A 26575-nucleotide genomic window follows, 5' to 3' on the forward strand; every position below is an offset into this window, starting at 1 on the left:
TATGAAACACTGCCTGTGTGATGTGTGATTTCAGCAGTTAGAATTTTGTATAAAGGAAATAAATGTGTTTCTTAAGTGAATGCCTTGAAAGCAGGCATACATATAAATGTGAAGGAAGCATAAAGGTATTATGGTCATCGTTTCCCTTGTGGAGAAAAACATCCCATGTGAAATGTGACTGCCACGTCAGACGAATTGCTGTTTAGCTTCTGCGTACAAACACTGACATGTTAATTGAATTTCTCATCAGGAAGTTGTTCCAGTCTTGTCATTCACCTGGTTATAATCCATCTGATGCAGCAGTTGCTATGGTACCAGCTGTTTCAACATTTTAACCTATATAAATATTGCTCAATATAGACTTCTGTGATAACACAGTTAACTTGTGTAACTATTACTCCTCAGAAGAAAATGATGGCCAAAAATCAGAGCAAACAAATTTGCAAGAATTTTCTACTGAGCTAGGGAGAGGCTGGTTGGATAAAGCAAGGCTGACACCTGCTGGCTCTTTCACTCAGACACAAATGGATTTTCTGCATTCGAGACACGTCCAGCTTTATTTAAAATAGTCTTTTTAATTCCTTCTGCATGAGGAGAGTTTTGGTTTTCTAGCATCACCCCCTATTTCTTATTTTATCCCTTTCTTTCTGAAGGTTTTTATATAGAGCCTACAGCTCATATTACAGACTGTAAGCATGTCCTTAGTAAAGACAAGCTTCCAATTCTTTTTACCCAGATTGCTTATTCATAAAGTTTGACATTTAAGACAAATTCAGTGGTGCTAATTGGCTAGTTAGGCATGCTGATGGACTTGATGTTTTGAGAGTGAATAAGGCTTTTCATATACCTTTTAAAATACACTTAGTGATTTTTTTGAGGCAGAGAAGGAAGAAATATGTAACAAATAATCTCTTTGAGGCAGAGCTAATGTCTTATTAAGCATCACGCATATGGCCAGTGCTTAAAAATCCATGAATAAATCCAGCAATAGGACATGCATAAATCCTCTATGATGTCTATTCTCCTGACACTATCAAGGGCACAGCAAAATCTTGGGGGAACTGCAGGTGCACTGCAGCGCTGGTAATTCCTGAAAGCGTTGCGCCTGTCAGCTCTCAAGGGCAGGCAGAAAGTCTCAGTGCCATGGAAAGGATTTCTTCAATGACAAGTAGTTTGTACGTCTCCTTTGTGGGGGTATAGCATAAACTCCCTCTGTTTAGTTTGGTAGCTAATGTGAGAGAAAGAGAGCAGAGCTTTAACTGCCCTCCCTTCTGCTCCACTTTCCTTTGAAAAGTGTTCTGCTGCTGGCATTATTAACTCTGAAACTCCCTATACAGCTGTGGACTGCAAGGACTGGCTCTCCTATGCAACTGTGGAAGAGGCACAAAGGTTTCCTTGTGACCACTCATTCTTTTTGTGTCCCCACAAAAGGCCAGTCACAATGTAGTATGCTGTTAATAGCTGAAGCACAAGATGTGGTAATGTTAATGAAGCCTGAGCAGCTGACGCTAAGGTTTGGGGGAAACTGGGGCCTAAATGACTGTGCTTTATCTTTCTTATTGAGTCACTGCCACATGACTCTTTTGGCTTAATCCCTTCACAGCATTTTATGCAGAGGCACTCCATTCAGATGTTTAAACACAAATTCATTATATGCCATGTATGCTGTGATGTCCTTGCATGTGAATATAACTTTGTTATTACTCTGTCCTCGAGTATATTTTTCACCTGCCCATGTGAATACTGAGGTATTTTGGCAAAGTGCTTCATTGTGGAGTTGTACTTCCCACTCCTTGAGCTAACATTATGCTCTTTTCATTAGCATGTATGAAAACGCACTTTTTGGTTTAATAAGGAGTCATTAAGAATCTGTGAAATATCAATGTGGAAGCAAAGAAACTGAGTGTCATTGAAACCAGAGATGCAGTAGAGATGCAAAGAGCTCTGGCTTTTCAAAGAGAGGAAAGGCAGGAGGGGGGAGGCTAAGGGAGTGCATGCCATGAATGTCCCTTCTATTTGTTAGCTCTACAGCAGTCAAAGAAGCTCCTATCTGTGACAGGCAGACCTGACAGACATTGTTTTTTCTGTTTTTATTCCTGCCTCATCTTCTGTTTCAGGTTCTTAGATCCCAGTGTCAGGATAGTGTGGTACTAACTAAGTGGTCTCACATGTCCTGCTCTTCTAGGGCTCAGAAGTCCATGATGCAGGTGCCACATGTAGGGGGCTCTGAGATGGAAGTGAAAGGAGATTTTTTTTTTTAGGATTCAGGCAAGCTGATGTGAATATTTGAACATATTTCTAGGTGCAAAATATGTGGCCCTTCATAGAGTTCCTAATTTGTATACTTTTCTGTGACACCATTCTTGAGAGAATGGTGGTGGTACTGACTGATGCTATAGATACTGTGAAAAAAATGAGAAAGTAATCTCTTTTGGTGCAGTGCAAAATCCCAATAGATTAACCATCTGACATTGCAGAACTCTTTCAGTTTAAGAAACCTGAAAACCTGACCATGTTGGTTATTTTTTCTGGCAAAGAATTTCTGTTTGCTACCTGATACATGCTGCAAGCCTCTATGTCTGTCTCCTAAACTGGAGAGCTACTCTAAAGCATCTGGAGTGACGAGAGCCACAGCAGATTATTGTTGTTACTGGACTGTGTAGGATGTGAGGCTAATGTGGTGTCACATCATTGAAGTTGTAGTTGTCATTGCAAGGAATCACACACAGCAAGAAATAAATATGGTGGGGAAGCATGTTCATCACCAGCCAAAGAAAAGGATGTCCCAGTTCTCAGTTTCCTAAATCTCTCAGATGCCCTTGAAAACCTCACCCGAAGTCATGCCCACCCCACCCACACCTCAGTGAAAAGCATCTCTTGAGGCCAATTTCCTAAGAAAATCTGTATATAGCCAAGCATAAAACTGGGACATCTCTAAAGACAGAGGAGCATATGGAACTTCTCTAGTTCCAAGTTTCTGCAGCATTTTTTCTACTCAGGGTCCCTTGAGAATTGTGCTAGAGCAGGCAGAAATACTAACTTGGAAGAATTCATCCAGCACTGTGTTCTGCATTTGCACATTGTGCCTTCCTTCAGAGAAGGAAATATTATTTTGAAGCAAGCATTACAGATGCTGATAGCTTTCAGTTACTTGCAGTGAAGTAGCCATCAAGTTATTGTCTAGAAGGGTTCTTGACATCAGAGTGGCTGAGTTTGTGAGGAATCTCTGTCTTGTCCAAGTCACTACTCAGAGCAGGGTCAGCTGGAGCAGGTTGCTAAGGCTGTGTCCATTTGGGTTTTGAGTATCCCCAAGGGTGGAAACTTCATGACCTCTGTATTCCAACCTTGGACAATTCTAACAATTAAAAAAAAAAAAAAAGGTTTTGCTTGTGTTAAAAGTGCCATTTCTTGTATTTCAGTTTGTACCCCATTTCCTGTTTTCCTGTCACTGGGTGCTACAGAGAGCAGTCTTCTTTACTCATTCCTATCAGGTATTTATACACGGTGATAACATCCCAGTGAACTATCTCTTCTCCAGGCTGAGCAGCCCTGGTGCTAAAGAACAGCATAAAGAAGGCAGACTGAGAACCCAGGACATCTGAAATAGTTCTGGAACTGGCAACTTTGAGCAAATCAGAGTGAAATTCTGTGTCCTGTCCCTAGAGTAGAAGCACAGAAATCATGACCCAGTAGGAAGAGAGGCGAAAGTAGCTTCAAAATACTTCTGATCTCCTTTAACCTTGAATTGCCCTGGGGCCTGGTGAAAGCTCTAGTGTAATCTCTTCAGCTCAAACTGTGGTTCCTCTTCAGTGTCCTATGGGAATGTGAAATAGGATTGCATGAAATAGAAATGTCATGGCTGAAATAGCTGTAATACTGTTTCTTTTGTCCCCCCCTCCAAACTGTAGCATGCTCCTTACACAGGACCTTGAGAAAGGATGTTAGGAACAAAGCTTATTGGGTCCTTTCATAGTGCCTCTTGTAAAGAAACCTTACTCAGTGTGAAGGGTTTTTAGGGCCCTTTTAGGCATCCATGTTGCTTTCATATGGATGAGTGATGATAAGGATTTTCTATTTAATCTCTCTAGGTCTTAGGTATAAGATGCCTGAGACTTGTTCCTAGATTGCAAAGTCTTTTTGTCAGGCTTGCATTTTGAGTTGGGTTTGGATTTTATTCCATGCTTTTGGCCCAGCAGAAAGGGTGCTTTTTTTGTTCCTGTGGTTTCCTACACAGTGCTGGAGAGCAATTCAAAACCACGGTCCATGAGCTAGTAATAGGTCATTTTACTTCTTGGGAGTGGAAAAGGCAGGGGACCAGCAGATGACTCCTATTTACTATGGTGACTTCTAGTTGTGAGGACACTTTCCAGAAATGTTACCACAATGACGGTGTAAGTCCAGACTTCTGGAAAATTCTATTTAAGAGCTCTTGACAGAATGGTAATGCTTCCCTCCTCAGACTCCTCATATCAAGCTGGAGTTGCATCTCATCAACCAAGTAATTTTGATGCAGGTCGTCTTGGCAGCTGCTGAGTTAAAAGAGTAGTAAGAGAACTACATAGTCTTTTAGCTTCCTCTTGTTGGGAGACTTTGACTATTCATTAAGTTGGCTTATTTTAAACAGAACAGCGCAATATCAAAGGTCTTTAAAACTTTTATTAGGTGATACACTTTAGCACCTGGAGTTTGCTTGCAAGAGAACTAATTAAAGATCAGTACAAGGGGTAGTGTGAAAATTGAGCTTTGTCCTTGACCTGGTGACATGCCTGTTCCCCTTCACTTTTTGACAATGCTGCACCCACCATATTAAATATAACACTTTCACACAGCTACTCAATATTTGTCAATATTCCCATTGTTATTCAAATCTTATGTCCTACTCATGTATTCATGCAGCAGATAAAATTGTGATTGCTGGATTATAGCAGTCTTTATCATCATAACTGAATTTTTTACCTTGATTTAATTCAAAAACTTTAATGCACCATTAATGTACGGTGCATTGGATATAAGACAGATGATGAGATTTGAGTGAGCTCGTATCTCTTGATCTTTTCATCTGTATGCATATGCATAGGATAAAAATATGGTCTTGAGGCCAACTAAAGAAGAAAAGATAATGGAGAGTAAAAGAATATTTGAAACCATTGATTTGAATATTGGGAAAGGAAAATATTAATAAACAAAAGTATTTGGAAAATGCAATGTTGTCAAAAAACCAATAAACATTGATAACAAAAGAGAAATAATTGGTAATACATCAATTTTGGAGTTGAGATTGTGATCTCACAACAAAAAATATCATTAATTTCTAGTTAAATCAGAAGAAATAATTTTCTTAAGTGACACTGCAGACAGGTGATGGTTCTCTATCTGTGAATGAATTCTCTGTTTTATATAGGAAAGGAGAAAAATCAAGAATTAATTTAGTATCTATGAAAACTGTGACCATTTGGGATTTGATTTTCCTTTTTAAGCCGAGAAAACCCTTGTCAGAATGGGAGAACCTGTAAATACAGGGAGAAATATTTCAGCTCTGCAAATCAGAGATGGCAAATGCTGTCTCATTTTTCCATGATGATTATAAGCTACATTAAAATGATCAAACTGCAATTATGTTAACTGCCTGAAAAATTATCAGAATTATGATACAGAAAAATAAAATTATTTTGCATCTTTCCTCACTAAAAACTTTCACTAGATTGTAATGATTTGGAAGGTGAGCTTTATTTGTGTTATATCTCCTTTATCAGATTTCATGTTTTAGCTTTTGCACCTTTAACTCTTGGTGTGAAATCAAGTGACCCTTTTGCATTTTGATAAAGTCTTTGTCTCCACAGGACAGTGACTACCCAGAGTTTAGTGGCTACATCACTTCTAATCCAAGGTAATATAACAGTTAAAGAAAAAGGTTTTAAAACAAGTCGTTTAGTATCCCCAAAATAATGCTTCCTTTTCCTAAAAGCAGGCAAGCCTACTTTCTTCAACCCCACCAGCCAGTGTCTGCTTAAACACACCTACATATTTGTAGCTGCCTTTTCCTTTCCTTGCTTTATCTCCCACGTTCGTGGAGGAAAATGTGTGGGCTGACTGGCAGGCTGAGAGAGTCTGCCTGTGGCTGGAGAACCTCCTGTCACCCAAGTGTTTACAAAGAGGTGCCCTGTCCTCTCACTGAATGTCTGCCCTGCTTATTGTTGCATATTGTTTCAATATGCCTCCCAGTCTCAGTGGAAGTGTCTTGTGTCTAATGCCCAAATTAAATGCATAAAAGTCAGGGCAGTTTTAACAGTTTATTGCAGTGCATTGTCAATTTCATCAATACAAGTTATTCAGATAAACTAGATTTTTCTAAAAGATCAGGCTTACCCACCTCTACAGTCTACTGATTTTATTTCAAGTCATACCCTAAGAATCTATTTTAAAATTCAGAGAGTGAAGATGACTCCTCATTTAATTTGTCCTCTCCCAGTGAGCTGGTGTATAGTAGACAGCTGGCAGACCTGTAAGGAATTGCTTCAGTGCTCTTGTTCTGATTTTTTCAGGCTTTTGCCAGACATATTAGAACAGTCCTAGTTTCCAGTTTATTCTTTTGGGGCTTTGTATTGAGCTCATGGCCAAAGCACCACAGTGACATGTAGGAGAGCACGGAGCAGCGTGAGGAACAGCTGGTGTATGTTTGTGCTCTCACTCTCTCCTCAAGGGGATGAGTCTGCCCAGATGAATATTTTCCTTTGGAATTACTTTTAATACTGTGCTAACAAGAGAGAACTGAGGGTAAAAGAAATGTGCTGGTTGTTCAGCTTATAAGTAGTGAGACTTCTTATGTCCCTATTTCCTTGCTTAGCCCAAGCACTGAGCAAGCTTCCAGAACCTGCCTGTTTCACAGACAGGCTTTTTCTTTGTACAGATTGTGTTATGGATATACTCTTTCTGCTGCTTTAGGGAGAAATAGATGTTGTTTGTTTGGGGGTTGTTCTACTAGAATAATATGAAGGCAAGCTCAAAAAAAATTGAATTTCTCTGTCTCCAGATCCATAGATGTCTGTTTTTCCAAGGAAAGTGGATGCTCTAAAATACAGAGAAATAGCGCTCCTATTTCAGTGAAGCCAATGACAATTAGGCTTATCTATAGTACAACCTCTGTGTCTGGAACAAGATGAAAATTTGACAGGTGGCACCAGTGAGAATTATTCTTTTGGAAATGAATGTTGGAGTCATTATGTATTGTCTATGGCATCCTGTTTGGAGCAAGAGAAATGAACCAGAATGACATTACTTTCATTTTATTCTCAGATGCTTCTTTCTGTCAAAGGATATTTTCTAAGCTAAACCTTGTCTTTAATCAAGGAAAATTTTATTCTGTTTTCCTTATGTTGCATTGCTATGGCAACAAAACATGAAGTGGCATTCTGAGCTGGTTATCATAAAACTGCTTCCACTGTCATGTCCAGTGAGCAGCCTCTGTTAAGGGCTCTGCACTCCCCTGAGTGCAGGGTCTGGTGCCTCCCGTTCCCTCTAGCAATGCTAGCTTAGTTCTGTGGAGGAGTCTCTGACGAGTCACAATAACACTGTGGACATTTTGACATGTTTATACTTCCACATGTATTGGGGCACATCAAGGACCCGTTAGTCTACAGGTAGCAGCATGCAACACAGAGCAAATAATCTCCAGGAGCATTGTCACTCCTCACACCATGAAGGCTCCTGGCTCACAGGGGCCGGGTGTTACACTGACCAGTTTGAGTATGAGCAACAATTCCCCTGTGACAGATGAGGCTTCAAAGCTCAGCACTTACCTACAGTTTTAGGCAAGACAGTGCAGTCCAAGGGAATCTGTGCTGCTGCAGGCATGCTGCTGTCATTGCCAGTGATGGGCAGGTTATGCCTACCTGAGCTGCAGTCATGCCTTTGTCAGGCAGACCCCTCAAGTCTTCAGTTTTTCCAATGGCCCTGCTTTCCACAGGAGGCCCTGTAGTGCAGCACTGAGCTAAAACAGCCTGGCCTAATTTTACTTACTCCTCAATGAATATGCTAGTAACCTGATGTTTCTATTCTAGAAGGGTAATAATGATTCTTTCTGGAGTGAAATTTTACCCGTAGCAGAGTAATTACAGTGAATTATCTGGGGGTACCATTCCAAGGCAGCAGTTCCCAGGCACTTGCTTTGAAGAATGTACCTCTGCAAATGTGAGAAGGACAATTTCTGACAATCTGCTATTGATTACAGAAAATTGTTTAGTTCTAGTTTCACCCTCAAACATTTGTCTCTCTGCTGCCTTGTTTTGGAAGATGAAGCTTCACAGAAACTGAACAGTAGGTTTTATTGATATCAACTCTGTTTTGCCTAACAGCTCATTCATCCCTTTCCTCTCTGTCTGCCTCCCTCCCTTTCCCTTCCTTGCTGCTGCTGGCAAGCTAATTAGGCTGCTCCCTCAAGAAAAATTCATCCAAGGCCATAATAGCCGTATCAGATGGAAGCTAGGATAAAACTCGCCGCAGTATAGCCTTATAAGTGCCTCTCAGCTTCTCACAATATTTCCCTGCCTGTTTTCACTTTGTATGGAGAATTCACTCATCATGTATTCTATGGAAGTATTAAGTAAATTAATTAAAAGAAATTATGATGTGTGTTTCCTGAAATATACTCCTTGATTTCCCTCCATCCCACTTATTTATACATTTTAGGTTCTGAATTTCAAGCTTTGTCCAAAAAGCCCACATTGTATATTTCTCTATCTTTCCTTTTGTAAATCTGTAACCTTCTGTTAGAGTAATATATTAAAATTCTTCAGACATGGAGTAGCAATATTCATAATCTCCAGTTCATTATCTTAATTAGATCTGTCTTATATTATCCCATAGTTTATTCTCATTACTTTAAAGGTGATCAGCCTTAGAAGGGAATATGAGCAGAATTTAGTGAATTCTATTGTGGCAACGTTTCTCTGATCTGGCTTTGAATCTTTCAGGTGTAATAATGATAATGCTGCTGGTGCCGTTAATTAAAACTTGCATTTGAATGGTATGAATATTCATTTTGGGGAATGAACACAGAATTAACTCAGGGGGCTAAAATGTCTGCAATGGCCCAAGGATGTGAAGTGAAACTGGCTCCCCATTAAAACACAAATGAATCATTAAAAATGATGGAAATTCAAAATCCTCCCACCCTGCAAACTATTAGTAAAGTATTGCCCAGGTTGAGCCTGTCTTCTAAGATGGCAACAGACATTAATGTTCATCCTTCAGTAACAAATTATACGACATATACTTGACATACAGCTCTTTCCAGGAGCTAATACCTAATGCTAAATCTTTATTAAATAATTAAGAGGGGCTATTGCTTATTTAAAATTCTCGGGTTAAAGTGCTGCATCTGTAAGATCCAGGTTACTTTTAATAGCTTTCTGTGGGAAGATCAAAATTGCTTTCCCAGAAAGTGATTGTGACACCCAAGATTCTGTTGGGGAATATACAGACAAGAAGTGCTGAGACCTTTGATAATGAAGCTCTCTATATCCAGATTCTCTCTCTGGCAAAATGCAGGACTTTAATATTCTGGGCAGGAATGTTAAAAATGTATCTTTTCTTCATCATGTGAATAGCACCACTGAAAATATGAAAGTGGTGTCTGTTCTTTTTTATTTTTTCCTGAATTTATTTGTTGTCATTTTTTTCTGAACAAAAGAAACATCAAATAATGAATACCTTTTTTAAAAGCTTATCTGGTGCTGCAGGATGCTTAAAAAATGAGACCACAAACTAGAGAGATAAAGCCTCTTTGGTGTAGGAACGCTATGTGAAGTTTAATGGGCATTTGGCAGGGAATATTTTGCTGGCTGTTAGCTAGTTGCCAAGGGGATTCACAGGATGCATGTTCTAGAATAAAATGCTCTGTGAATAAACTGAGGTCACTTAAGGTAATTTGCATGGTGCTTTTGACTGGAGCTCTGGGGTCTGGACTTGCTGTGCAGTCAGAGATAAGTGCACTGATGTGCATCCTCTCCTTCCTCCCCCTTCATGTAAGTCCTCCTTATGTGAGATACTTCCCAGTTCAGGTCTGGATATCTGCTTGGGAAAGCCTAAATCAACTCTTCATGTATTCCATGCAGCACAGAATTTGGCCTTCCCTTGTGCAAGAGAGAAACAGAAATGTTGTGTCTTAGGGATTCAAGCCATATCACCAAATAAAAGCAAGGAGGTTTCACAGTGAGAACCCCTTCCTCCTATGCTTCTAAATGAGGATAGATAAAAGCAAAAGGATTTTGCTGACTCCCATTTTTTGTTGCTTGTGGTGAAGAGGAGATATGGAGAGCTTTTCTCTGGGAAGGATTTAACAGGGGCACAGATAGAATGTGATTGAGATTCTTTGTGCAGTGGGAATCTCCCTGTTAAGCTTCTCCTCTTTGACCCAGTGGTAGGAGAAGGGAGGTCTGTCCTTGGCCTTATAGTTGTTTGTGGTCAAAAGGTCATCTTTTTGCTAGTCCTCTGTGGGTCCTTTGGAACTGAACTGTAATTTGCAAATTAGGAGTAAATATACGAAATATTAAAAAGTAAGAAAAAACTATTGCCAATATTTAATCTGATTTTTGTTACCAGTGTTATTTTCTGTATATTAGGCTGAAGAAATGTGATAAATAATTTAAAGTCATTGTGTCTGTATACAGCATACATAAAACCCAAAAATCTCCTTGTTTGGCTTGTGGGGCACATTTAAGGTTCTTAACTATTGATGTCTTGTATCACTAAAGGAGCTGTAGGGTATGTGTGATTGGTAGATCTGATATGGGGATCTCAGTGGATCTACTGCCTCTAGAACTTCAACTAATTGATTCACTCTGGATTGCCCTTGATATCCTAGTCATCTCTATACGGAGAATCTATCTGTCAGGACTCTCAGCCCTTTCTGAAATCTGATTCCTCAACATCTAAATACTAGCAGAGGGTCTCTTACGAAAATCTCTACTATAGCACATTAGTGCAAATGTATGCCACATGCAAACTCTATTGAACAGAGTGACATGAAGGTTTAATTTGGACTGCTAATTAGACTTGAGAAGGAGACTGCGGCTGGACAGCTGTTGTGAGAAGAAAGAATGAACAAACTCAGAATTTAGTTTCATCTGATTCTGTTTTTCACCCTTGTTTAACTATCTGGAAATTACTGTGCATATGCTTGTGTTCTTTAAAATTGATCCTTGATTATTCTTTAAAATTGATGCAAGAGAATGCAGCTAGTGAGAAACTGATGTTTCTTTCCTCCCCCATGATTTCAGCTCACTGTGAAGGCCAGGCTTAAGGTGATGGGGCACCTGGCCTTGCTTTAGTGCCAGCTGTTTTCCTTGGTATTTCTTTGGAGGAGTAATCACATTAATTTATTCACGCAATATCGTAGTGCTCAGTTTTGAGGAGGAGTGTGTGCTTGCCTTTTGTATCCTTCTTCTGCTTTGTATATTTTTGTGGAGTCCATGCGTCTAGTGCCTGATAACTAATCCCATGGATAGTGTGATTTAATAAGAGGAAAGAATGATATGGCTGCATCCTGCCCATTATGCCCTTAGGAAAGAGATTTTTATTTGCTGTCAGATGTCACTGATGGAGCATTTGGTTTCTTTTCATCAAGTAACAATTGCAGTTCTAAGAGTACAGTACAGAGAGCCACTTTAAAGCCAAACGTCTCAATTCACAAGTGAGGGAAGGAAAAAAAGTTGTGCAGCTGGAGGATGCTATTTCTTCTCAGCAGCTGTCATTGAAAAGGCATGTGAATGCTCTAGATGTCAGGTGTCATAAATGCTCCATCCAGAGTGTGTCACGTGCCTGGAAATATCATGTGAAGTGTTGGAAAGAAATTTCTGAACACATTAGAAGTCTTCTCTAGACAAGCTTGCCTTGGAATTTGCTATATTGACATTTTAGGGAATGAGGAATTAATATAAGTGAGATCTGTAGCAAAATCTCCATGTTTCACTGTAGTCACAGAGCCTTTTTATGTTACTCAGGCCAAATGTGTGACATTGGTAGGAAAAATGTCCTTGACAAATCCTTTGCCCTTGCCTTGGCTCCCCAAATCCTTCAATGTACCTGCACGGGCACATCTGCACATTTTAAGGACAGATGCATGCATGCAGTGGTGGTCACGGGGAAAAAACACTATTCCAATATAAGAAGAGACTTGACGTTAGGAAAAGGTTATGTTGTGCCAACCGTACACTCTATTAGCAGCTCCTGAATTTTTTCCTTTTATGCCTTTCTCTTTTCTTCCCCTTCTTCACTGGGGGCAGATGTCATCACTTGGATTGAAGAAAAGAACAGCTGAGGCCATGGAGAGTATCTGGGTCTTTCCACTTGATTCACTCTTGTCTTCTAACAGGTCCTTGTTTGGAGGAGTGCAGCGGTTGAGAGAGCTGATTTGTGTAGGATGGCTGAGAGCTCTGGCTATATGCAGGATCCCAAGTCCCCATTGTGTGGTACATTAGGTACCCCAGATTGCCTGTGGAGATGTTCCCGAGTTTGCATTTAGTTTGGTCTCCAGAAAGTAGACGGGTGCTCAGTTGTAGTCATTTTGCCTCTCTCTTTCTACAATGCATTCCATGTGATCTGTGCTTGACAGCCGCTGCACTATCTGTGTGTAGGGGCACTTAGTATGAGTCACTATAAAACCCATGAACTTGGGAATTGTTTAGGTCTGATGCCTGGTGACAGCTGGGGCGAAGAAGGGGTGAAGTTTGAATCTGCTCTCTTTGGCCTTGGACTCTGGTGTTAACATACAGGTTTTCTGTAATGTCCTGTTCCTTTTCAGTTGTCACTGGTTGGCTTTCTCTGCGTATCATTTCTGTCAACTATTGAAATTAGAGTGTCTCTTCCTATTCCAGCTGGCAGTTGCCAAAGCTATGTGAAACAGAACTGGATATGCAGAAGAACACTTTCTTTTGTTGTTATGTCAGGCAAAGATGTAACACTAGAAACCTAGGGGTGTTTTTTGATGCAGGGGCCACTGGGCACTGAGTGCTGGAATTCTGCTCAAAGGAAGCAAGACAGATGGGAAGAGAAAAAAATCCGCACCTGTCAAGTGTCACGTCATCACAGGTGAGTCTGAAGATAAAAGTAGCATCTTCTTCCAATATTAGTGCCTCTGCACAAGAAATCCTTTGATAATACAGGCCTGTTGTTCATTTAATAGATTTTAAAATGAAGTTTATGAAAAAGTTACATACAATGTTCCTCGCTGCATTGAGTTAATACCAGATTTTATGAGATAAGGAGTACTGGACCCCACTACAGCAGTCTTCCTTCTGTACCTATGGCCATATGAGATTGTAAGAGTTGAGATCAAGGTCACCAAGGAGAGTGACAACCCACCCACAAGGTACACATTTTGCACTGCGGCTGTCAAGTCCATGAATATTGTTGATAACTGGTGTAATCATCTGCACAGTAGTCTCCTAAGGAAAACTTGTGATTTCACGTCGTGTCTCACCAGGTGATAACTGGTTCAAGATTGCAGATAGAGACTTCCTTTCAATATTTCCAAGGGCTATTCTATACCCCATAAATCTTAATATATTTGTTATGATTGATAAGTACTGCATGTAGATTTTAGCATAATATTTGTTTCTCAATTTGTATGAACTGCAAAGAAATACTCTGACTGCTTGACCACAAGTCTCATCTTACAATTCTCTGTGATACATTTGTATTGTATGTTGAGCAAAATTTGACTTTTAAGATGAAAGCATGGTTTGATTTTTACAAGAGTAACAATGATAGGAAGAAAGAGATGCAGTGTTGTCTATCTTTAGAATATAATGAGAACAGGCTACATTTGTATTATTTCCTGTACTTAAGTTTCATTACAGTAATTTTCTCAATGAATACATTGCATAGTATGCTATTTCCTCTCTTCATTACCATCTTTTTCACGCAGGGGCAGTTATAGAATCTTAATGAATTTGTTATTTAAACCTTTTTGATAATCTGTATTTTGAATGACCTCTCTTTCACCTCTTCCCTAAAATTACTGAAATTGAGAATAGGAGCTGCTTTCAAATCAAATTAATCACCAAAGAGAAGGGCAAGATAGTTCAGATTGTTATTGTCACAATTACAGATATTATAACAAAGATGAAAAAAAAACCCAAAGAAGTCTGAAACTGCACTAGCTTTCCACTACAAAGCAGGGGAAACAATAATAATGATTGTATGTTACTCTGATTCAAAATTCACTGAAAGTCACTGATCCCTACATATGAGATTATTCAGGTTTCGGACACTATCAAATCTGGGGTAGTTCTGGATTTGGGGTAAAAAAAATCACTGTCTAAATGATTGGTAATCACTGAAAATGTGCTCTTTAAAAGTTTTGCCATCCTGAAAAATGTATAAATGTGATTGGTCATGTGCATTTGAAATATTCCAGGAGTGTTTATTTGTAAGAGTTCTTTGTTTTCACATGAGAGGAGAAGAACAGATCCACCCACATTAGGGTTCAAGGTGCTGGTGGGTGATATGGGTTGAAATGGGCTACAGACTGCTTGGGATCCATAGTCCCTGTGGGAAAATTGGCATGCAGAAAGTACTTATAAAAACCCAAATATTTGTGTCCAGATGCAAATTGTGTTATCACACAATGTGACTGAATGGACTCTACCAGCCAAACATCTCTCACCATTTAAAGGCATGACTGAGTAGTCTGTTATGCGTCACAAACATCTGAGATAATCAACCAAGAACATTAAATGGTAAAAGCCAAGATTAAAGATTTGGTACTTTCAGTATCATTAAGACTTGTATGTGTGCACTGACTGTTCTAAATGGTAAATACACTTCCTTCACATGCCCTATACCTTCTATAAACCTTGTTTTCCTACAGTGGGCAGGGAGATTGCATGAGACACTCATGGGATGTGCACAGTGATCGAATACAGGCAAAGGATTTACCTGCAAAGAAACTGTGGAGAGCAGGGTTGCTGTATTTATTCACACTCTCCAATCTTCATCTGAATAAATAAAGTGGTGTCATGGGGCATGCTGCAATACTGATAATGAGTCTTCTATTCATTCAGCCTAAGAAGCTTCAACAGATATGGTTTGCCGGTCAAATGGATTTAAAATTGTATTGTCTCTGCCTTGCTTTCTGCACTGATTGCTTTTGTATTGCAGCTCCATGCCTCAATAGACACTTTGATTGTCTATATCTGTCACTTTGTTCACATCAGTCTCCCCATAATCTGCAATATGAAACTCTTTGTTTTAATATGAAAACCCAACATGTACTTCTACAAAGATTATTAACTTAGGGATATGGTAGCCAAAATGATATTTTGCTTTCTATCCTTGGTTTTGTTTTGGTTTTTTTTCTGTGTACGTTGCATGGTAGGCAACAATGCACTTAGTTCAAGATCTCAGCTTAGTGAAGAACCGTTTCCGAAGGGATGTTGCAGCTGCAGACATTTCCAAAGGTTTGATTACCATGCTGCACACAGCTGTAATAATAAACCTTGGCTACCCTTGGCTTAGCTTTTATTTTAAATTCATAAGATCTGAATCCTAACTTTCAGCACAGAATGTGACTGCAATTTAACAAGTCTTTTAACCATGTATTCCATCTCAAATACATTACCTTAAGAATGAATGATAAATGTTTTACAGGACTGAGGTTTTAAGACTTGGTCTAATATAGTACAGTCTGATTTTTATCAGAAGTGAATCAACCTCCCTACAATACTGAATGTTTATTCTTTCCTTTATATTATTTCAAGTTATTTCAAACAAGTTAGGCTTGGTTTCCTAAGGAAAGGAAGCTAACTAAATCATTACTGAATTAATATGTGTGTGGATACATGGGTTTTACTGTTCCCTTCTCTCCTCTCTTTATAACCACTGAATTTCTTGGCCCACTCCAACAGGCCAGAGAGAAAAACAATAATCATAGAACCATGGAATCACAGAATGGTTTAGGTTGAAAGGGACCTTAATGATCATCAGAGAGAAAGAGAGAAAGAAAGGGAAAAAAGAGAGGAAGGAAGGAAGGAAGGAAGGAAGGAAGGAAGGAAGGAAGGAAGGAAGGAAGGAAGGAAGGAAGGAAGGAAGGAAGGAAGGAAGGAAGGAAGGAAGGAAGGAAGGAAGGAAGGAAGGAAGGAAGGAAGGAAGGAAGGAAGGAAGGAGAGAGAGAGAGAAAAGAGAGAGTGAGAAATGAAAAGGGATCCAGTGTTGATCAAGATGATGGAATGTCAGTACTGGTTTCATCATTGATCTAACAAATAATCCTGGTTTCAGCATCGATCCAGTTGATTAGCCTCAATTCAGCTGTGTTGGTCCAACCAATGAGATGTCCAGGGCCCTGGGAGTCCTGTCTGGCCTTGGGTGGGGTATCTTTTTATGGACAGGTTTCTCCACCCCGAAAATGGGTTTTTCGATTTCTATGTAAATTATTTAGCATGTGCAGTCTGTTTTCCAGGTCTTTCTGGAAATGGATTAGAGGGCTTTGGGGGTCTTTAGTGGTTTTAATCCCACCCATTGTACATACCCACTTCCTGCCATTCATTCCTGTGCTTGTGCTGAACTGTGTTGTGGTTTTTTCTCACACAGAAATTCTGCCCTGCCTTTGCCTGGCTCCCCTTCTCCAGCCAAATCTTGTTCTTTCTCACGGTGTGTTAATACCAATAGCCTTTGGTTATTACCAACAATTCTTGTCTGTTGTTACAAACAGTCCTTTCTTGGCTTCACAGCCATCTGGTTGTCAGTGTTTGAGACACACACATTATCTCCTTATCTTCTGGGAGCTGAGAGCTGAAAGGGCTCTCACCTTGGACTGCTGTTTATAGGGTCACAAGAGAGTGGGCTTTAGTTATAGTGATTTTCCATCCTGGCCACAATTTGAGCCTGTAACTTTCTTTGAGGGTTCAGTAAGAAAAACATTATTCCACTTGGGTTGTTTTTTGGGCAAGAAAGATAAGTTTCCAAGGCTGTTTGTTAAAAAACAGGGGCTCGTTAGACACCTGGTAGCTCCTGGGAGCAGGCAGTGTTTCTGACAAGCTCAAGAGGGACTTAGTGCAAGTGCAGTTCATCAAGGCCAAGGTCTAATGAGCATTTTCTTACATCATAGGGCAGCCTAGGGCAAGGGGAACGCATCACCACAATCCACCCTGTGACTAAATTTAACTTTGGGCTTCTGCATTCCATCTTGTGGCTCAAACGTCAGTATGGACTAGGTGATCTCTGGAAAACGGAAAAGAAGAGGAAGAAGGAGAAGGGGAGAATGAAAAATGCATTCTCTAAGCTCTCTCTCTAAACTTTGTGGGTAATCTCTCAATAAATCTCCACACCTTAATGTACAATCTGATTACCAAAATGAAAAGCAGAAAGGTTAATATTAAAAGAAAAATCACAGGGTGCAACATTTTGTTAAAAATCCCCATTGCTGTTGGCAACCATCCAAATAAAAAGTCCCACCAATGGTGTTCCCCACCTTTCTTCACTCATTCCATCACACCGTGGATTGCTTCCACATTGTGATGAACAGCAACCAAACTCTTTCATCCATTGTAGGTTCATACCAATGGGAGCAGACTGTAAGGCTGGGATTGGGGTGTAGTCAGATTTCAGCAACTGGTAAGAGGTAACTGGAGCTAAATTATTAAAACTGCAACCCTTGATTTGACCAAATACACAAACATAGATATGAGAGTGATTACTTTTATCTATAATAAAGTTGTCTGTAAATACAAAATCACGAGGGGTTCTCATACACATCCATTCCATCAGTCTCATACTCTATGATCCTGGGAACAGAGGGCAGCTCCCTTGTGATCTAATACTGACACAATGATTGTGTCTTCAGGGAATACTGCTCTGAAGAAGTCTACTTGGGTACCAAAAGCACCACAGTCATCCTAATAAAATGGTCTTTCTAAGATTAAATTACCTTCAACAAGTGAGTTGTAACTGTTGTAAATATTATAGATATATCCCCAATCAGTATGAGGATTATCAGTCTGACTCCAGTGTTTATACCTTAAGTGCCACTCTGGACTTTTGACATTTCTTTAAAAGAACACCAAATTTCACCTTTAATGTATCAGAATACACTGGTTTATTGTGCTAGGCCCTGGATATAGTCTTTTAAATATATACAATATAATAAACCTAACACAACCCTGATTTCTTCCTTAAAGAAAGGTGATATGTGAATAAATAATCTCATACACTGAAATGGAAAAATAAACTAGAAACCATATATTTAACTTTTTAATTATTTTTTTGATGTGCTAAGCACTGCAATAGCCTAATACAAACCTTAAAACTTACTAGAGCATATTTATTTGTAGGCAAAGAATAACAATTCATGTTTCTTTTTGAGGTCACTGGGTTTTCTGGTTTCCATATGCTTCTGAGCATCCTCTGAGCATCTACTGAAACACCAGAGAATTAAGTTAGTATCAGGCAAACATATTAATGTCCAGTAAAGCAAAATTGTGCACACTAGATGTTTTTATTGGTTCCTTTAAAATGGGAGCTTTAAAAATTCCTTAAAAGAAGATTAGAAAACTAGAAGGGTATAAAAAGATAACTTAGAAGAAAGATTTTCTTTTCCAAATTTGTGTAAGGGAGTAGCATTCATAACTGTTAATCCTTTATTTTCCTTCCCCCTAACTAAATTCAGTCCTCGATTTAACTCACACTTTAGGATTTGCATTTGAGCTTGATGGCAATAATAATAAGTGAGATAAATCAAATTAATATCCTTGCAGATACAGTTAGTTTAATAACTTTGCCATTTCCATTCCCTTTTTATCTACATTATCACAATTCAAGAACATACTATAGTAAACCAATGCCTCAATGAACTTCTTTCTGTGCCCAGCATGGAGAGATTAGAATTTCTAATTTTATTGCCCAGATTGTCATATCTTGCCTTATACAGCACCTTTTGTTGCAAAAGGAAGCCACATGCTCTGATGTAAAGAGGAACGAGTTTTTTCAGAGTTTGTATGTATGTACCTCTGGGGTGAAACAGAGACCTTTTTCAAAGCCACCAGCAATATCACACAACCATTAAAACAGAATGCCCAGAGAAACTGAATCAGGGTGTAATAGTTTTCCTGGGATCTTGGGCTTCCAGAACAGAGAGAACATTACTCAAATGCAAAGATATCAATATTTGTCTATATTCAGGGGGTTTTGATACTTATATACCCTCCATGAGAGCTGCTCTGCTTTTATAATCTCAGTATTTGGGCTTTAGGAGGGGTGGAATATGAATGGTCTGCAGAGTATCAACCTGCTTTTTAACCTAGGGCCACTGAGCAGGTCTGTGAAACTCCTCTTACAGCCATTGCCAACAAACTGCAGCCCCTCTACATTCTCCGTGCTGGAGTTACTGGATTCAAGTAAGGACAAGCCACACACTCATCAAGATGATCTTCCCTGTTAGGTGTCATGAAGAGCTTCTCTGTGATATTTTTCACAACTCTCAGTGTGAACCAAATGCCACTTTATATGTGGCATTTATTATATGTATATAATGAAACACTCCTGACTAGGATGTCCTTCTCAACATAAAGGACAGATACCTGAGGGAGTTGTGCAGTAGTAATTGTGCTGGGTCAGCAGTCTCTTAACAGTAGCGGTTTAAGCCACCGTGTCCATAATTGTCCTCTGCGTGTTTACAGAAAAGATTAATATATCCACATACAAACCTTTCAAGCCCGTGTGTGGGCTGGTTAATAGCTTACCAAGTGTTATCATCTGGCTTGGTCCTCCCACTTACCCTTGTTCCTGCTGCCAAGTGTGCCTGGAGCGATTTTTAGTGGAAGGGTTATCCTTTATATGAATAGCTAGTGCTTTTGTCTTCAGTGCTGTTCCAGGTGCACTAGAAGGGAATGAGCCATTTGAAGGAAAGAATTTCAATCCCTCACTCCATCCCAGGCTTCAACATGACCTTGGTCAAATCTTTGATACTTAGCTTTGCATGCATGGTTGGGTTCAGTTCTGAAACTGGACTGGCTCTGGGAGTGGACTTGAAAAATCTGAGTTAGATGCCTAATATATAAGGAAATTTAAGACCTTGAGAAAGGGATTCCTTTTGTTTATGCCTCCATGTCAACTCATTAGAACATATAATTAAATCCTTTTCTTCTTTGAGGGTACAGGGAAAGGATAGGAAGGACAATAGTCCCCATCTTTTATATAGTGATTGAGAGGTAAAAGCTTTCCATCAGGGAGCAGAAGACCTGGGTAAACAGATTATGTAGGTGTTTATAAATTTTTGTCTTGATAAAGCATAGCAAAGACACAAAATAAGTGGGAAAGCAAAAATCATATAGAAAACTGAACAGGCTGTAGCTTTTTTGTCATTAATTTCAGTAGTTTTTTCTATGAAAAACTCAATGTCACCATTTATTAATTTTGGTGTAAATAAGCTTTTTGCTTCAGCAGTAAGAGGGAGGTGCCATACAAAACTTAGACAAAACAGCATTACTTTTTTTACTAATATGACTCCAGAAACGTTAGACTGTTACTGTGCTCACGTACTCTCCACTGAAATAGTTTTGGTTTCATCAAGGCCCTCCTGAGGTAGCTCTGACAGGCTATTTAACTCTGCAGAACTCTGTGACAGCTGAAGCTAAACACATTCAGCTATTGTAAAAGAGCTTAAGCATACCAATAATGGAAGAAATGGAAAACAAAGAATTGTAGATGTAAAAACAATAAAAAAACCCTTTAGGATTTTCTAAAAGGTCATTAATATAATGGTTAAGGTTTCTTAGGACTTTTGGGTCCTTTTCTGCCATACCCTCTTTCTTGTTTTGGGATTTGGGGGCTTTTTGCCACTCTTATTAGATTGTTGCTTGTAAAATCCATATTTCAGCATCTCCTCCTTCTGCCTTTCCTCTGTGTTGTTTCTATTTGCCATCCCTTCTTTAATTTGAAGCTTAAAACTGTTACGAGTTAATGTCTCGGTCAGTGACTTCCATTGTTTTCCTGGGGAGAAGCTGTACAAGGCCCTGAGGATTCATTTCTGTCTCACAGGCAGGGTCTCTTTTTCCATAAATTTATTCCATGTTGAAAATAAGTCATGAACAGAGTCCATAAATTAATGAGAATTCATAAGTCTACTTAAAAATATTCTCCAGGCCATCACACAATATCAAAAATTAAAATATGAAGATATTTCAAAACTCCATGTAATTTGGTGATTGACCCTCAAATAAACACCAGGAATCTCTATTCCCTTCATGAGCAAATACCACATTTAGTTGCTAGAATAAGTTCTATGAATACATCTTGACTTTGCATGTGTTTCAAAACTTTTAGAAATAAAAATATTTGAGCTTGAGAGAAAAAATAACGTAACAGAATTACATTTATCACTGACTTTCTTATCCTACCAGTGTGTGGATTAGACAAGCTACAGTGTCCCCAGAAGGTAATAACTTAATAAATATCCACTGCTTCACAATTTGTGATCAGTCAAGGTAATACAAATTTGCAGAATGAGGAATGGCTTGATTGGTAGCTCAAATTTTTCCTGAAGAGATTGAAAACCACATGCTCCTCTTGTTTGACCCCAGATGAACCTATTGATTTATATAAGGCCTTCTCTGAGCCTCAGTGGTCTGAGAACATCAAGGGAGTCTATAAGAAATGTATTTTGATTTGGATGACACTCTCTGGGGACTTAGCTAAATGAATTTCCTATGTATTTTATATGGCCTGAAAGGATGGATATTTGGACACTTATTGTGGATCATCTAGAGTTAGGTAACTGCTTATATGTTGTAACTTGATTGTAGACCTGGGCTTTTTGATTTGGAAACAAGCAGAGGTCTCACTGAAATTCCTGGGCATGACAATCACTCTCTTTTAAGGTAAATGAGAACAGTGAAGTGATAGTAGGTGTTAAGCAGCAACTGACACAGTGGAATTGCTACTGTGAACACTGACAGCAGATCCCAGCAGCCCCAAATTTCTGCAAAGCAGTCTCAGAGCCTAAGGATCTAATAAATAGAGCAGAGAATCAGCAGTCATGGAAAAACCACAGAAAGGACCAGAAAAACAGAGAGCAGTGAAATATGTGTGGCATGACTGAAGGAAAGACAAAGGGGATAGAAACAGCTTTTGGGGCAGAATGATTGTTAAAAAGACAGATTTAGAATGCTTAAAGACAAAAAGAAAAAAAAAGAAAAAAAAAGACATTCTATTGCTCTTCCTGCTGTATCAGGGATTTATGCTTTTTCCTCGTAAAGAAAATGGATTGTACCAGAGCAATCACAGGCTCTCTCATCAATTTATCCCCCTAATGAAACAATTGAGAAAACCCCAAATATCTGCTTAGCTACTTGGATAAGAAGAATAAGGATATAGAGGACAGAACAATATTTCCAGCTGTGGAATTTGCTAGATATGCAGTGAAGTGTGTTGTTCAGCTGAGTTTTGCATAAGAAATACATTTATGTTACATTTCTAATGCAAATTGCACGTATTTTACATGGACAGAATGAATTCTTGCTGGCTTGATCTTCAGCTTTTCAAATCAATAGAAAGACTCTAATGTATTTTCAATAGACTTTGGAGCAGGCCCTTCCTCCCATGCACTCAAAATGATTTACAATCAATTTATGGCAAGAATCCACTTCAGAAAGCCTGAAAACTACGAATATGCAGTTTCATGGGGAAGCTAGCATCAGTGGCCTAAAAATAGACTCGATTTCAATATACTGGTCCAGATGCCCGCCTGTGAAGAATTTAGTCCCTGTGCATATGCTATCTAGCTTTTAGTGGTTTGAACAAAAGGGGCAGAAGACTATGTTTAAGGAAGTGATGACAAGTGCCTCTTTTTATCAAATGTTCTGAGCACCAAAATGGAAATACTCAAGGAGCTTATTTTGATGGCATGTTATTTCTGACCTCCCAGTAACTTGTCAGGTGACTGACACCAGAGTTGTTACAGATAAATGGATCAGCCACTTACATTCATACAGATGGTTCTGTAAAAAACCTTTTTATATGGCCTGCTCTAAATGCAGTGGCTTTTTATTCAGCCCATTTGCTACAGCTGTACCTTAGGATTTGGGATTTAGTGCTATGGAGGCACAAACCACCGGTGTCTTCACTGTCACCACCAGTCATCTTCTTGTTGAGGTAAAACTGAGGAGCAAGACCTCCCTTCCTTTTTGCCAAAAAATATATTCACATGAACTGGCTGGAAGGGGGGACACAGTTTACACCAAGAAGTCCACCGGTCTGAAGAGCCAGGGAATGAGGACAGAAGATGTTTCAGAGGCTTCATATCCCCAGTAATACAAATATGGACTCATAGCACTATATGGGGGGAATATGTATTTAGCACATATGATTACAACCCTCAGTGTTCCTGGTATTTACAAAGAAGGGAGGACCTGAAAGAGTCAGTGAGCAGGAAAAAGAAGGAGATGGACTAGCAAACCCCCAAGGGAACAGAATATTTTGACATTAAAAAGTAGGGTAAGAAAAGATGATTAGAAAAGGAGATGATGTATTGCTCAGAGCAGGCTGATGGGGGAGTACAGAAAGAACAATGTAGAAAACTACCTGAAGCAGTTTGTGAGTAAAAGAAGAAGAAATGGGTGACAGATTAGTGTTCTGGTTTAGGAGCTGATAACTTACTGTTGTGCATCTCACTCCTTGCAATGTGAAATTAGGGACTTTGGGGAGTCCTAATTGGGATTGAGAGAGGTTGTGGGAGTCTTATGTTCAAAAAATGCTTTTCTTTGCTGTGTCAGCTAAAGAATGTCATAGCAAATCTATACTATGCATAGTCAGATGGGACAGCAGGAAATTTGGTAGAGATACTGTTTAAAGGTCCTTGGCAGATTTAACTATTCCATATTTAGCATTGTAAGAAAATAGCAATCAATCTCATAATACTTTACAAAGATCACAACTCAGGGATGAACAGACAAAAAGGACAAAGTTTTGGTACACAGCTAACAAGATGTGTTAATCAGACAGTTAATTCTAAATTAGTCATGAGACTGAGCAATGCTGGGAATCCTAACCCTGCCAAAGCAAACAGCAAAACACAGGTCAGAGTCACCTTGCCCCGTGACTGTAAGAGAGAATGGTGAATTTCATTGTGAAATGCCTGCCACCAGAACTTGGCATCACAAGTACTTAACCAGATTCCTTAGGATCAGTCCTCTAGCAGGCAACTTTGCTGAGCAAGAAGCATGTCCAGAATGATGATGAGAGAACGGTGAATGTACCATACACTCACTTAGGTATCTGACACTGCAGCCAAAGAGAAAGCTTTGGAAACTGATGCAGAGACTGTTTTATCCCTTACAAATTATAGGAAGACACTTCTTTGCTCCTTTTGTTTTGTTGATAGAAACCAAGATTTCTTGAAAGTGTTAACTCAACAAAAATAAAGCTGAAATATACCCAGACATTTCTATACCACTGCAAAAACTGCCAGTGTCCTGCTGCTACAATCAGTGGAGAGCAGAGCCAGCATCTGGTGTGAATGCACCTGCCAGCAAGGGCTGCCTAGGATGACTTCCGTCCTTTTCTCACCCTCTGTCTCTGTTTTTAAAACACTCCCCTTCATTTCCACCAAGTGTTGATGAATAATTTTCACTGTTTACGTCCTCATCCCTCCAGACTGTAGGAGAGGTCCACGAGGAGATTGCTTCCAACTCACAGACTGGGGCTTCTTGGCATTCATAAACCCCTGCTGTGGAATTGCAAGCCAGAAAAGACAGAAAATGCTGCACTGAGCTGGGGTTTTAGTGGGATTGAATCAAATTGGAAGCTTGGTCTGTGAAGGACACAGAGACAGATAGATTTTTAAAAAATGTTGAGGAAATAACTCTGCATTTATACAAAATGAGGATTATTTTGAGTATCCTTTCTTTCATCACAGTAGAAGAATTTTAATAATGCTGGTTTTAAATAATCAAGAATATAGTTCCTAGAAGATAAATACATTGAATACAGAGTTTTCTTCCTATTATTCTTACTATTTTTTTGTATCCCTTTTCATCCTGAAATCTGCTGCTTCTAGGCTGTGAATCCTGGCATACATTTCCCCACAAATTCATTCTTTGATGCTGATAGTTCAGCTCTGGACTCCTCTTTTCCTCCAGACCAGATGTTTGACTTCTCCCTGCTAACAGTTAACATGGTGCTACCTCATTATACACCTCTCTCTGGAAATTATGCCAGTGCTGCTTCAGCATCAGCCAAGAGCCATGCAGAATCAATGAGACAGCTGGCATTCTCCATGGGGATGGACTACTTTACCTTTTGGATTCAGACAGTCACTGTGAGCTGAGACCCAGGATGCTGTGAATGATTTTTCATAGGCAGGTGAGAACAAAAGAGCTTTGGAAACCTACTTCAATAGAATCTGGAGATGTGGAGCTCTCTTGATTAAAAAAAAAAAAATACACATACACAGTCCAGTTGCATTTTCATCTTAATTGATTTTTGTATGAGATGGAAATGTGAATTCTGTCAAACAAAAGAGTTCATAGAAATCTTTTCTTTACATACCATTAAGTAGATTTTTTCATGCACAACAGCTGTGTTGTGTTTGCAAAAATCAAATAATACCCTTATAAAGCTCACAAACTGTAAATTGATTGCTTTGATCTTGTCCACAACATATGCTAATCCTCAAATATCCAGGGAAGAAGGGGATGAGATAATGCAAACAAAATAGACACCTGGTTAAGATAAAACATTTGTAGAGTTTGAAGCCAGCCCAGAGTTAGTGTATTTGCTGTTGGAAAACAAAAACAAAACAAAAGAAAACAAAACAAAAAAGGAAAAAGAAGTTAAGACTTTAAAAAGAGGATTTAAACAGGAAGAATTTGAGTTTGTTCTGTGAAATCTCACTAAAGTGCAAGTTGGAAAATTCTCCTGAAAATAAATGAGAGTAGACGGCACTTAATTTTCTTCCTACAGTGTGTATGCCTACTTTCACAGAAGGTACTTGACAAAACTCACCGAGAATGAAGCAGTCAGTTTCTACAATCACTGCATGACTAAAATAGACTGGAGGATTCTCAAGGTCATCCCTACTTATAAGACTGCCTGGCTGATTTACAGCGTCTAGTTTGGACCATCCTAAGGAGCACTCTGTGCATTGTACTATTTCCCCCTTACCTCTGACACTGAATTTAGTTTCAGACTAGAAGGTTAAGGACTGATCTTTGCTGGTACTTGAAAATCTCTCAGTCATGCTGGATGCTGCCAGAAACTAGGATCAATAATAGCTGTTATCCTTCCAAGGCAGATGATCCTCCAGTGTAATAACTACAGATGTTTCTGATGTCTCCCTCTGCCAGGACTGCATGGAATAACATCTAACCGTGCCCTGTCTTTGCCAAGTTTGTTGAAATAAATTTTAATGCCCAATTTTAATCACATTTCCTTGTTTCACCTCAAGGGGTTAATTTTTCTTGGATGTCAAGTCTCTAGATCTGCAAAACTCAGTGAAATAGGAATGAAAGTGCAAGGTACCAATGTAACCTAGGCATCTGCCACCGTTTTCATCAGGAATTGCACTGACTGTGTGACTGCTGACAGA

General features: G+C 39.2%; 1 long non-coding RNA gene across 1 annotated transcript in view; it reads left to right on the plus strand.

The window, feature by feature from the left end:
* LOC146441012 (uncharacterized) overlaps positions 1 to 15088 on the plus strand; it is a 29793-nt gene extending 14705 nt beyond the window's left edge. The window contains exons 2-4 of the long non-coding RNA XR_014849754.1: positions 12989 to 13086; positions 13181 to 13262; positions 14877 to 15088. This is a non-coding gene — a long non-coding RNA (uncharacterized LOC146441012). The remainder of the gene's footprint in view (positions 1 to 12988; positions 13087 to 13180; positions 13263 to 14876) is intronic.
* Positions 15089 to 26575: the final 11487 nt, after the last annotated feature.

The sequence above is a fragment of the Lichenostomus cassidix genome, chromosome 2 (assembly GCF_008360975.1).
Source record: "Lichenostomus cassidix isolate B80296 chromosome 2, HeHo_3.0, whole genome shotgun sequence".
NCBI lineage: Eukaryota > Metazoa > Chordata > Aves > Passeriformes > Meliphagidae > Lichenostomus > Lichenostomus cassidix.